The sequence below is a fragment of the Chrysochloris asiatica genome, unplaced genomic scaffold (assembly GCF_000296735.1).
Source record: "Chrysochloris asiatica unplaced genomic scaffold, ChrAsi1.0 scaffold00015, whole genome shotgun sequence".
In the NCBI taxonomy this organism is placed as follows: Eukaryota; Metazoa; Chordata; class Mammalia; order Afrosoricida; family Chrysochloridae; genus Chrysochloris; species Chrysochloris asiatica.
In genome coordinates this window covers 33,104,190-33,115,072 of record NW_006408533.1, presented here as the reverse complement: position 1 = coordinate 33,115,072, position 10,883 = coordinate 33,104,190, and the positions used below count along the sequence as shown (strand labels likewise).

At 40.3% G+C, this 10,883-nt stretch overlaps 1 pseudogene; it reads left to right on the top strand.

Moving 5' to 3' along the window:
* The first annotated feature begins 8,820 nt into the window (after positions 1-8,820).
* On the top strand, positions 8,821-9,285 carry LOC102827706 (annotated as a pseudogene).
* The last annotated feature ends 1,598 nt before the right edge of the window (positions 9,286-10,883 follow it).

The following is a 10,883-nucleotide window of genomic DNA, read 5'->3' as shown; positions in this document are numbered from 1 at the left end:
TGGGAGAATAAATCCAACCTAGTTATAAAACTTGGGGCACAAGGTAGGAGTCCAACTCAGGAAACAGGTGTGACTCCTCATCACAAGATCATGATGGTCCAGTAGCCAGGGACAGAGCACTTGGGCGCTCCAGTGAATGCATTTCTGAGTGAGGAAGGTCTTGTCTGAGGTTGAGTGTGTGTGGCAGGAAAGAGAGTATTGTAACCAGAAAGGACTAGCCCCACTAAGGCAAAGGAGCTGCTGGTCATAAAAGCAGGCAGTAAAGACAGAGGAAGAGTTCCACTCAAAGCCCAGAGTGGGAGGACGTCAAGATGAGTATGAGGAAGGATCTGGAGGAAGCTAGGAGATTGGTGATTAAGGTAAATCCAAAGGCTTTATACCAGGTGAGTTGGCGCTGAGTCTGATTCTAGGCAGCCAAGCCAGGTGATAAAACCGTATGTCCAAGTGCCAGTAAGTAGGTTGGGCACCAGTGGTCAAGGAAACCTGGGTCTGTGGTCAGACTCCCAGGAAGTCCTTGATGCAATGCTATGTTGATTCAGGTGGGCAAGTGGTCAGGAAACCTAGGTGCTCAGTGCAGGGGAGCTATGGAAATCAAATGGGCAAGACAGTGACAGACTGCTGGATCCTCAGGCACTAAATGCTTTTAACTGAGGCACCTCTGCCTCATGCCTGTTGTAGTAGTTGTTAACTGTCCTCGAGCCAGTTCTGACCCATAGCAACCTAATATAGGGTTTCCAAGAAGTGACTGGTGGGTTTGAACTGCCTACCTTGCAGATCAAAGCGACCTTGAGGTCGAGTGCTTATCCTACAATGACACACTAGGCCTAGAACTCCCAATTTACCTTTGGAGGGGCAGAGACAAGGTTCAGAGTGGCTTTTAAGGTCCTCCTTCCAGATGGCAGCAAGCAATCTGGACAGATAGCATCTGAATAGAGCAAAGGAAGTAGCAGTGTTGGCAGGCAGATCCTGTTTCCCTGCCTGTGGCTTGGAGATACCCCAGCACCATCTCCTTGGGAAGTCTAGAGCTAGAGAGCTTGTGTTGATTCCACCTGGCTGATTAGGGACCTCAGGCCATTACCCAACCTGGAGATCAAGAAATAGAAAGGTTGTGGGTAGCATCCCTTGCTGGTGAAACATCAGAAGTGTGGTTTCTTGATTGCATCTTAGTTGAAGCCATCCTGCACATTTGACCAATTTGCTAATTCTTGGCCTCCACTTGGAAAGCTTCCAGCTCATTTTCATGCTACGCTGCGCAGTTCTGCCTTCTTAATGTAGTTTTAAAGTTGTATTAAATAAACAATGGGTATAAAATCAAATTAATTATTGGACACTCCATGCTATTTAATTTTAAAGGTCCCATTTTGCCAGTATTTCTTCGGAGGACAACAAGGCGCAGAGTACCAGGCATCTGGAGTGATTCTCCTTGAGCATTCCTGGGGAGGAGGAGGAGGGAAAGGAAAAACATGACAAGCTCAAAGAGAAATATTGGTGGAGAATACCATGCTCTTAATTATGGGCAAGTGGTCTTTTGTTCCGGTTTCTTGGATACCTAACCATCTGGATACCTAAATGTGAGGAGGTCAAGTTATTCAGGACAAATATCGGATGCCTTTTGGGGCATTCTGCCTTAAGAAGAGGGCAGTGATGTTTTAATTATGCAACTCTCACCTTTGATGTGGGAGACACAGGTTTGATTTCCAGTGAATGCACAGTAATCATCTCTCTGTGATGAAATTACTTAGGGCTTGCTAGGATAATGGACAGCTTTCAGACTATAATGGACTAGGAAGAAAGGCACCTGAAAAATCAGCCAATGAAAACTCTATATATCACAATGGTTGATCTACAAATGATCATGGGGATGACACAAAATCAGGCAGCATTTCGTTCTTTCCTGCATGGGTCACCATGTGTCATAGCTGACTCAACAGCAGTTGACAAAAACAACTATCTCAAAAGTCCTTGGGTTTCTTCTACTAAAAGTCCTCTCTTGAACAGATAAGACCTGGGCTCTTTCCACCTTGTATCTCCTCTTAATGTGATGCGGAGTGTGGTGTGGCACTGTAGGATAAGTATTGGATTGCTAACCACAAGTTAGTGGTTCAAAGCCACCAGCTACTTCTTGGAAACCCCATACAGGGTTGTTATGAGTTGGAACTGACTCAACAGCCCTTAACAACAACATTGTGCTCTCAGCCTCTAGTAAAAGGCCTGAAATGGACTGTTGTTGCTGTTGTTAGGTGCCATCTAGTCAGGTCTGACTCATAGCGACCCTCTGTACACAATAGAATGAAGCATTGAGCAGTACTGCGCCATCCTCACAATTGTTGCATTTGAGCCCATTGGACATCGTTGGAGGTCTTCCTCCACTTTACCAAGCGTGATGGCCTTCTCCAGGGACTGATTCCTCCTGATAACATGCCTGAAGTGTAAGAGATGAATTCTCACCATTCTGGCTTGTATGGAGCATTCTAGCTGTACTTCCTCCAATACAGATTTTTTTGTTCTTCTGGAAGTTCATGTTGTTGCTGTTATTAAGTGCCATCAAGTCGATTCCTACCCATAATGACCCTGTATAGGGTTTCCCAGGAGCAGCTTGTGAGCTTGAACCGCCAACCTTGCAGTTCAAACGGCTTTACAGTCTGGCGCATTAACCCACAGCACCACACTTCAATATTCTTCTCCAACAATTCTTAAACGCATCAATTCTTCTATTGCCTTCCTTGTTCATTGTCCAACTTTCACATGCATATGAGGCTCTAGAAAATACCATAATATCGATCAGCGTACCTTTGTCCTCAAACTGATACTTTTGTATTTCAACATTTTAAAGAGGTCTTGTGTAGCAGATTTGCCTAATGCAATCACCATTTAATTTCTTGAATGCTGCTTACCTGAGTGTTGACTGTGGATCCAAGCAAAATGAAGTCTTTGACAATTTCAATCTTTTCTTCATTCATCATGATGTTATTTATTGGCTCATTTGTGAAGATTTTTTGTTTTCTTTATATTGAGTTGCAATCCATACTGAAGGCTATAGTCTTTGATCTTCATCGATAAGTATTTTAAGTCTTCTTCACTTTCAGCAAACAAGGTTGTACCAGTTGCATATCTCAAGTTGCTAATGAATCTTCCTCCATTCCTGATGTCAAGTTCTTCTTCATATAATCTAGCTTCTCAGATTACTTGCTCAGCCTACAGATTGAATAAGTATGGTGAAAAAATACACCCCTGGCACACACCTTTCCTGATCTTAGACCAGTCAGTATTCTTTTATTCTGTTTGAACAACCATCTCTTGGACTATGTACAGGTTTTTCATGAGCACAATTAAATATTTTGGAATACCCATTCTTCACAATGTTATCCATATCTTGTCATGATCCACACAGCCAAAAACCTTTGCATAGTCAATAAAACACAAGTAAACATCTTTCTGGCATTGTTTGCTTTTAGTCAAGATCCATCTGATATCAATAAAGATATCCCTAGTTCCATGTCCTCTTCTGAATATGACTTGAACTTCTTGCAGCTCCCTCTTGGTAGAGTGTTGCAGCCATTTTTGAATTATCTTCAGCAAATGTTTACTTGCATGTGATATTAATGATATTGTTTGATAATTTCAACATTCTGTTGTATCACCTTTTTTTTTTTAAATGGGCACAAATATGAATATCTTTCAATTGCTTGGCCAGGTAGCTGTCTTCTAAATTTCTTGGAATTGGTGAGTATCTTCAGTGTTTTGTCAGTTTGTTGAAGCATCTCAATTTGTATTCCGTCATTTCCTGGAGCCTTGTTTTCCACCAATTCCTTCAATGCAGCTTGAACTTCTTCTTTCAGTATCATTGGCTCATGATCATATAGTACCTCTTGAAATGGTGGAACACCAACCATTTCTTTTTGGTATAGTGACTCTGTGTATACCGTCCATCGTCTTTTGATGCATTCTGCATCATTTTATATATATATCTTTTAATCATTCAACATTTTTTGCCCAAAGAATCCTTCAATAATAAAGTCGAGGCTTGAAATATTTCTTCAGTTCTTTCAGTTTGAGAAATGCAGAGTATGTTCTTCGCTTTGGGTTTTCTAACTCCAGGTCTTTACACATTTCGTTATAATACTTCACTTTGTCTTCTTGAGGAGCTCATCTTTTAAAAAAATTTTCTGTTCAACTCTTTGACTTCCACATTTATCCCCTTTGCTTTAGCATCTTTACACTGGAGCGAATTTCAAAGTCTCTTACAACATCTTTTTTCTTTCTTTCCTGTCTTTTTAATGATTTTATGCTTTCTGCCTGTAAGATGTTCTTGATGTCATCCCACAGCTCTGGTCTTCAGTCATCAGTGTCTAATCCATCAAACCTGTTCTTGAAATAGTCTCTAAATTCAGGTCAGATATGTGCAAGGTCATACTTTGGCTCTTATGGACTTGTTTTAATTTTCTTCCTCTTCAGCCTGAACTTACATAGGAGCAATTGATGGTCTGTTCAGCAGTCTTCCCTCCGGACTTGTTTTGCTGGGGACACTGGACTTTTACACTGTCTCTTCCCACAGATTGTAGTCAATTTGATTCTTGTGCATTCCATCTGGTGATGTCCATGTGTGTAGAGGGATAGGCCTTATAGTCATCGTTTATGTTGTTTAAAAAAGATATTTGCAATGTTGGTCTTGCAACATTCTGTCATGTTATCTCCAGTATCATTTCTATCACCAAGGTCAAATTTTCCAACTACTGAATTTTTCTCTTTGTTTTTAACCTTTGCATTCCAGTCACCTGTAAGTATCAATACTTCTTGATTTCATGTTTGATCTATTTCAGACTGAAGAAGGTGGTTGTTGTTGTTTTTATTATTAAGTATGGTTGAGTTGGCTCCAACTCATAGGGACCCTATCTATATAGGATTTCCAAGGAGTGGCTGGTTAGTTTGAACCACCAATCTATGATTAGCAGTTCAGTCATTATACTACAGCGCCATACCAGGACTCCAAAGAAGTTGGTAGAATGCTTCAATTTCATCATTACTGGTTTTAGTGGCTGTAGTGGAAATTTGAATAACAGTGGCCTTAACTTGTCTTCCTTGTAGGTGTATGGATAGATAGATCTTAAAATGTTCTTTTTGATGATGAATGCTATGCCTCTTCAATTTGTGGTTCCTGACATAGTAAACCATTATGATGATCAGATTAAAAATGGCCAACATCAATCCATTCAGCTCATTAATTCTTAGGATACTGATTTTTATGCATTCCATTTCTTTTTTGACAACTTCCCTAGAGTCATACTTCACATATTCCATGTTTCTATTATTAGTGGGGAGTCCTGGTATGGCATGGTGGGATAAAGCACTGGACCAAAAGACTGGTTTGAACCATATGGTCAGCAGTTCAAACTCACTAGCTATGAGTTGGAAACAACTCAATGGCACTTAACAACAACAACAACAGCAATTAGTGGATGTTTCTCTTCATTTTCAGTGTTGCCCCATCAGCAAATGGAGGTCCTGAAAGTTTTACTTCATTCATGTCATCATGGTCAGCTCTACTTTGAGAAGGCAGCTCTTCCCCAGTCGCATTTTGAAAGTGTCCCAACCTGAGTAGCTAATCTTCTGGCTTTCTATCTGAACTTATTACTGTACTTTTCATGTTTTCATCTTTCAGCACGGTATCTGCCAATGTTCCCTTGCTATTCATAAGGTTTTCAGTGGCTAACCATTCAGAAGTAGCCCACCTTTCCTTCTAACTCGTCTTAGTCTGGAAGCTCTGCTGAAACTTGTCCACTATGGGTGACCCTCCTGGTATTTAAAATACTGGTGTCATAGCTCCAAGCATCACAGCAACATGCTTACCACCACAGTATGACAAACTGACAGACAAGAGGTGGAGTGTAATGGACACTTAGTAATTATGTCATGGTACACACCTCATATTTGAATGTGTGTGTAAGGGGGAGGAGAGTGGTATCTAGTCTATGGAGTCCCTGGGTGGTGAAAATAAGTAGCATCTTGGCTGTTAACCAAATAATTGGAGGTTCAAGTTCACCTAGAGGTGCCTTATAAGAAAACTCTGGTGATCTATTGCCACAAAAAACAGCCATTGAGGGAGGCCTCTGGGACCATCAACGGAGAAGAGCCGAGAGTGGGACCCTACCCAGAGAAACAGAGATGCCTGAGATAGAGACAGAGATGATGACATGGAGTGATGAAGTGACTGGGGACCTTGGACCTAGAGAGGGAAAGGGACTGTGGGCCGAAAACTGGGGGGAGGAGGGAGAAGTGTAGGGGGCGGGTTTCTGGGATATACCCTTTGGGTGGTTGATGATGCATGGAGGGGATTGGAACCATGGCAGTGAGATGATATAAGATGGAATGAATGTAAAACTAAAGTTCTCCCATGTAAACTATCATATAAGTCGCAATAAAACATTAAAAACAAAAACAAAAACAAAACCAGCCATTGAGAACTCTCTAGTGTACAATTCTACTCTCACACATGGAATAGCCATGAGACAGAGTCAACTTGATGGCAACTGGTGTGGGTTTTGATTTTATCTACTTTTTTAGTTTTACTTTTGATCCTCTAACAACTGGGATCCTTTAAGAAATATCTGCTTTCTGGTTGGAGAGTGGAAAGTATCAGATGATATGGAATAAGTAAATACATAGAACCCAAAGATCATTGGTGATTGCCAGGGGTAGGAAGAAGAGGAGAAAAGGGTGTTCTTGCATAGGAGGCATTGAACTTTGGTTTGTGGTAGTGGAATGATTTGGAAATGGGTAGCGAGAATGGTTGCATAACTTGAAGAATGTAGTCAATGTTGCTCAACTGTACAGGTAGAAATTGTTGATATGGCATATGTTTTGCTATATATATATTTTACAACAATAACATTTTTAAAATTAAAAATAAAAAGTATCAGATGAGCCTGTAACATCTTCTTGTGCCACAGGAGAGGATTTGTGAAAGGACACAGGACCCAGCTTGCAGTGGTTCCTATTTGGTCAAATCTGGAGCAATTAGAACATCAAAATGAATCGTGGACAGAATGAATTCACTCCTTTGAGTCAAAAAGAGTATTTGGGTTCATACTTAATAAAAATAAAATAAAATGATTATATTGTTGTTGTTGTTAAGTGCTATCAAGTTGGTTCCAACTCACAGTGACCCTGTATAGGGTTTCCAAGGAGCAACTGGTGAGCTTGAACCACTGACCTTGAGGCTCAAACCAACCTTGCTGTCCAGTGCATTAACCCACAGTGCCACACCAGGACTCTAAGATGATTACAGTGATCAGAAATGATGTAAGAAGAGTGTCTGTAATATTTTAAACCTTTTCCCCAAGTGCTTTACAAAGATGAACTCATTTGATCCCATCCTTCCCATTTTTCAGATGGAAATGCTGAAATCCAGAAAAATGTAGTAACATTTCCAAGATGGTTTGGTGACCTTTTACCATGTGCTCTTGAGTTGCCTCCGAGTCATGATGAACCCAATGTGTCTGAGTAGAACTGTGCTCCATAGGGGTTTCGATGCTGATTTTGGGGTAAATAGATAGTGTGGTCTTTGTTGTGAGATGCCTCTGGGTGGACTTGAACCTTCAACTTTTCTCTGAGCAGGAGATTGTATTGACTGTACCACCCAAGCACTCCTGCTTAGTAATCTAGTGGTCTAATGACAAATCCAGGACAAGACCCCGGAACTTTGGCTCACGCCCAGTGCTCTCAGCTCTTCAAGGCTGGGTGGAAATGATGCTCGCCCTGCCCAAGTTGAGGAGGTTCACCCTCTTTTATGAGTGTGGCCAGCTCTGTATTCTCCAAGGTTGCCCTTGGACCAACCCTCAGAGGGCCCACCCACTCTCCCATCTCCCAGTTCCCAAGCCAAAAACTTACTATGCAGCCGCCTGTCACCTCCACCTTAATAAATAAGAATCTCTTTTCAGCTTCTTTGTCTTTCTCACCTCGGGGTCCACCTCCGGTAACCACACTGTCAATTAAAGCTCCTGTCTAGCAAGGCCAGAGCTAATGAAAAGCAATATAGAATTCACTGCCTTTTAATGAGGGAAACATGGCTTTTTACAGGGAACAATTTATTGGGCCAATTCCCCCCGTCCATCACCCAAGGGAGTTGCTTTCTTTTTGTACCCTGTGTTTGTTACGGTGTCAGGCACCGTGTAAAATTGCCAGCCAAGCAGTGAGGTGAAGGCTCTGACTCAATTTGCACAGTGACATCTCTGATCTCCCTCTTTGGCTCAGTAAGTGATCCTGGCAATGAGATGCATAGAAATTGATTACCCCGCCCCTCAAGCTCTCGGGCAGCTGAGGTGGGACATCCTTGCTGGCCAGACCAGCTGGCTGTCGGCCTTCGACTTTCCTTGTCCCTGGCTATATGTACTGTTAGGGGAGAGGGAGGACCACACTCACTACTAAGCATTGCTGAAGGTCAAGAGCAAATTCCAGTTCTATCACCATTTCCCAGGAAGAGAGAGAGGCAGGAGATGCAGAGATTCAGAAGATGCTGCATTCACATTCTGCCACTAATTTCTCTGTGACCTTGGTCATGCGACCTCATCTCTAAAGTAAAGTGTTTTAACTGGGTGATTGCGTTGATGTTCTGTGAAAACAGAAATCCCCTCCTGCAGCATGGATAAAGCTATTCATAGTCATTGGATTTTAGATTTTGATTAGTTGTGTGACCTTGGGCAAGTCCTTTTACTGACTCCAAAGAGTAATATGGCCTCTGCTTTACCTCTGTCCAAAGATGTCTTTGAAAGTCAAATGAGCTTTCTTTTTGGATCTGCAATCTGTGGTGGAACCTCTGCCAAGATGCAAATTTTCATAAAAACCCCAATGAGGAAGACCATCACTCTCAAGGTTGAACCCTCGGATACAATCGAAAATGTAAAATCCAAGATCCAGGATAAAGAAGGAATTCGTCCTGATCAGCAGAGACTGATTTTTGCTGGCAAGCAACTGGAAAATAGACGCACCTTGTCTGATTACCACATTTAAAAGGAGTCCACTCTACATCCTGTGCTGAGGCTTGGTGGCACTAAGAAAAGGAGAAGACGTCTTACACTACTCCCAAGAAGAATAAGCATAAGAGCAAGAAGGTTGAGCTGGCTGGCCTAGAATACTGTAAGGCAAACAAGAATGGTAAATAGTCACCTTCGTAGGGAGTGTCCTCCAGATGAATGTGGTGCTGCAGTTTTTATGACCAGACACTTTGATAAATATCACTGTGGCAAGTACTGTCTGACCTATTGCTTCAGCAAACCAGAAGACAAGTAATTGTGTATGAATTAATAAAAGACATAAACTAACAATAACAAAAGAAGAAAGTCAAATGAAACAAAGTTACTTGCAAATGTATAATTTAGGGTTAGCCTAAATTTAGGAAGGGATCATGGCCATTTTCAGGGGTACTTCCTGTCTTATACTATTTTCCATACTTCTTGTCACTTCAGAAATTCTACCATTAGAGATTCATCTCTTTGAATCTTCAGATGTCATTTGTTAGTAATAATTTTTTTAATTACTCTGTACCGAGTACCATATGTAGATAGTCACTATAGATCGTTACAACAAATCTTCAAAGTAAATATTATTATTACCATTTTATGATGAGAAAATTGAGGCTACCAGGGATAGTTAGCTGGTCTAGGTTACTGCAAAAGTGATGAGGTTAAATTTTTCTCAGTCAACTTTGTTGTTGCTAGGTGACTTTGAGTTGGTTCCAACTGATAGTGACCCTATATGGAGTTTCTGAGAAGCAGCTGGTGCGTGTGAACCACTGACCTTGTGGTTAGTAGTTCTTATCCTACAGCACCACATAAGGAGTAAACTTTACTGAGATATAATTTGCAAACAATAAAATGAACATATTTTAAATGTACTATATGATGAGTTTTGACAAATGTAACCATCATCACAATCAAGATATGCAACATGTCCATAACCCCTAAAGATTCCATATATCTTTACTTTATCAATGCCCACCCTGTCCCTAGGCAACCACACATCAACTTTCTTCACCACATAGTAGATTTATCTTTCCTAGAGTTTCACAAAAATAAAATTATGCTCTATATATACTCTCCTAAGTCTGACTTTTTATTATCGCAGCATATTTAAAAATATTTATCTACATTTTTACAAGCATGAGTCACTTGTTTCTTTTTGTTGTTAAAATAGTTATTTATCCTTTCATTTGCTGATAGACATTTAGATTGTTCCCAGGTTTTTATAGCTATTAAAAAAGTTATGCACATTTATGTATAAGTTTCTGTTAGGCTATATATAGCTTTTTCCTAGATGTTTTCAAGGCTTTTCTAAGCATATGATTGTGTTCTCTGCAAATAAAGACAATTTTACTTATTTCTATTGAATTTGCATACCTTTTATTTCTTTTTCTTGCCTTATTGCTTAGCTGAGGCATACAATACAATGTTGAAATAGATGTAATAAGAACAGATGTCTTTACCATGTTTCCAATTTGAAGAGAAAAAACATTCAGTATTTTATTATTAAGTGTAATGGTTTTAAGTTTTTCATAGATACCCTTCATCAGGTTAGGGAATTTCCTTTTTATTTCTAGTTTTCTGAGATTTTTTTTTTTTTTAAATAATGAATTGAAGTTTGTCAAATACTTTTTCTGCATCAATTGAGACAAAATGGGTTTTCTTATTTATGATGATAATATGATGAATTACATTGATTTATGAATTTATGAACTTTACATTTCTAGCATAAATCTCATTTGTTGTTGTTGTTGTTGTCAGGTGCCATTGAGTTGGAACTGACTGATAGCAACCCCATGCACAGCAGAATGAAACAATGTCCGATCCTGGACCAACCTCACTACCGCTGCCACACTTGACGCCATCAAT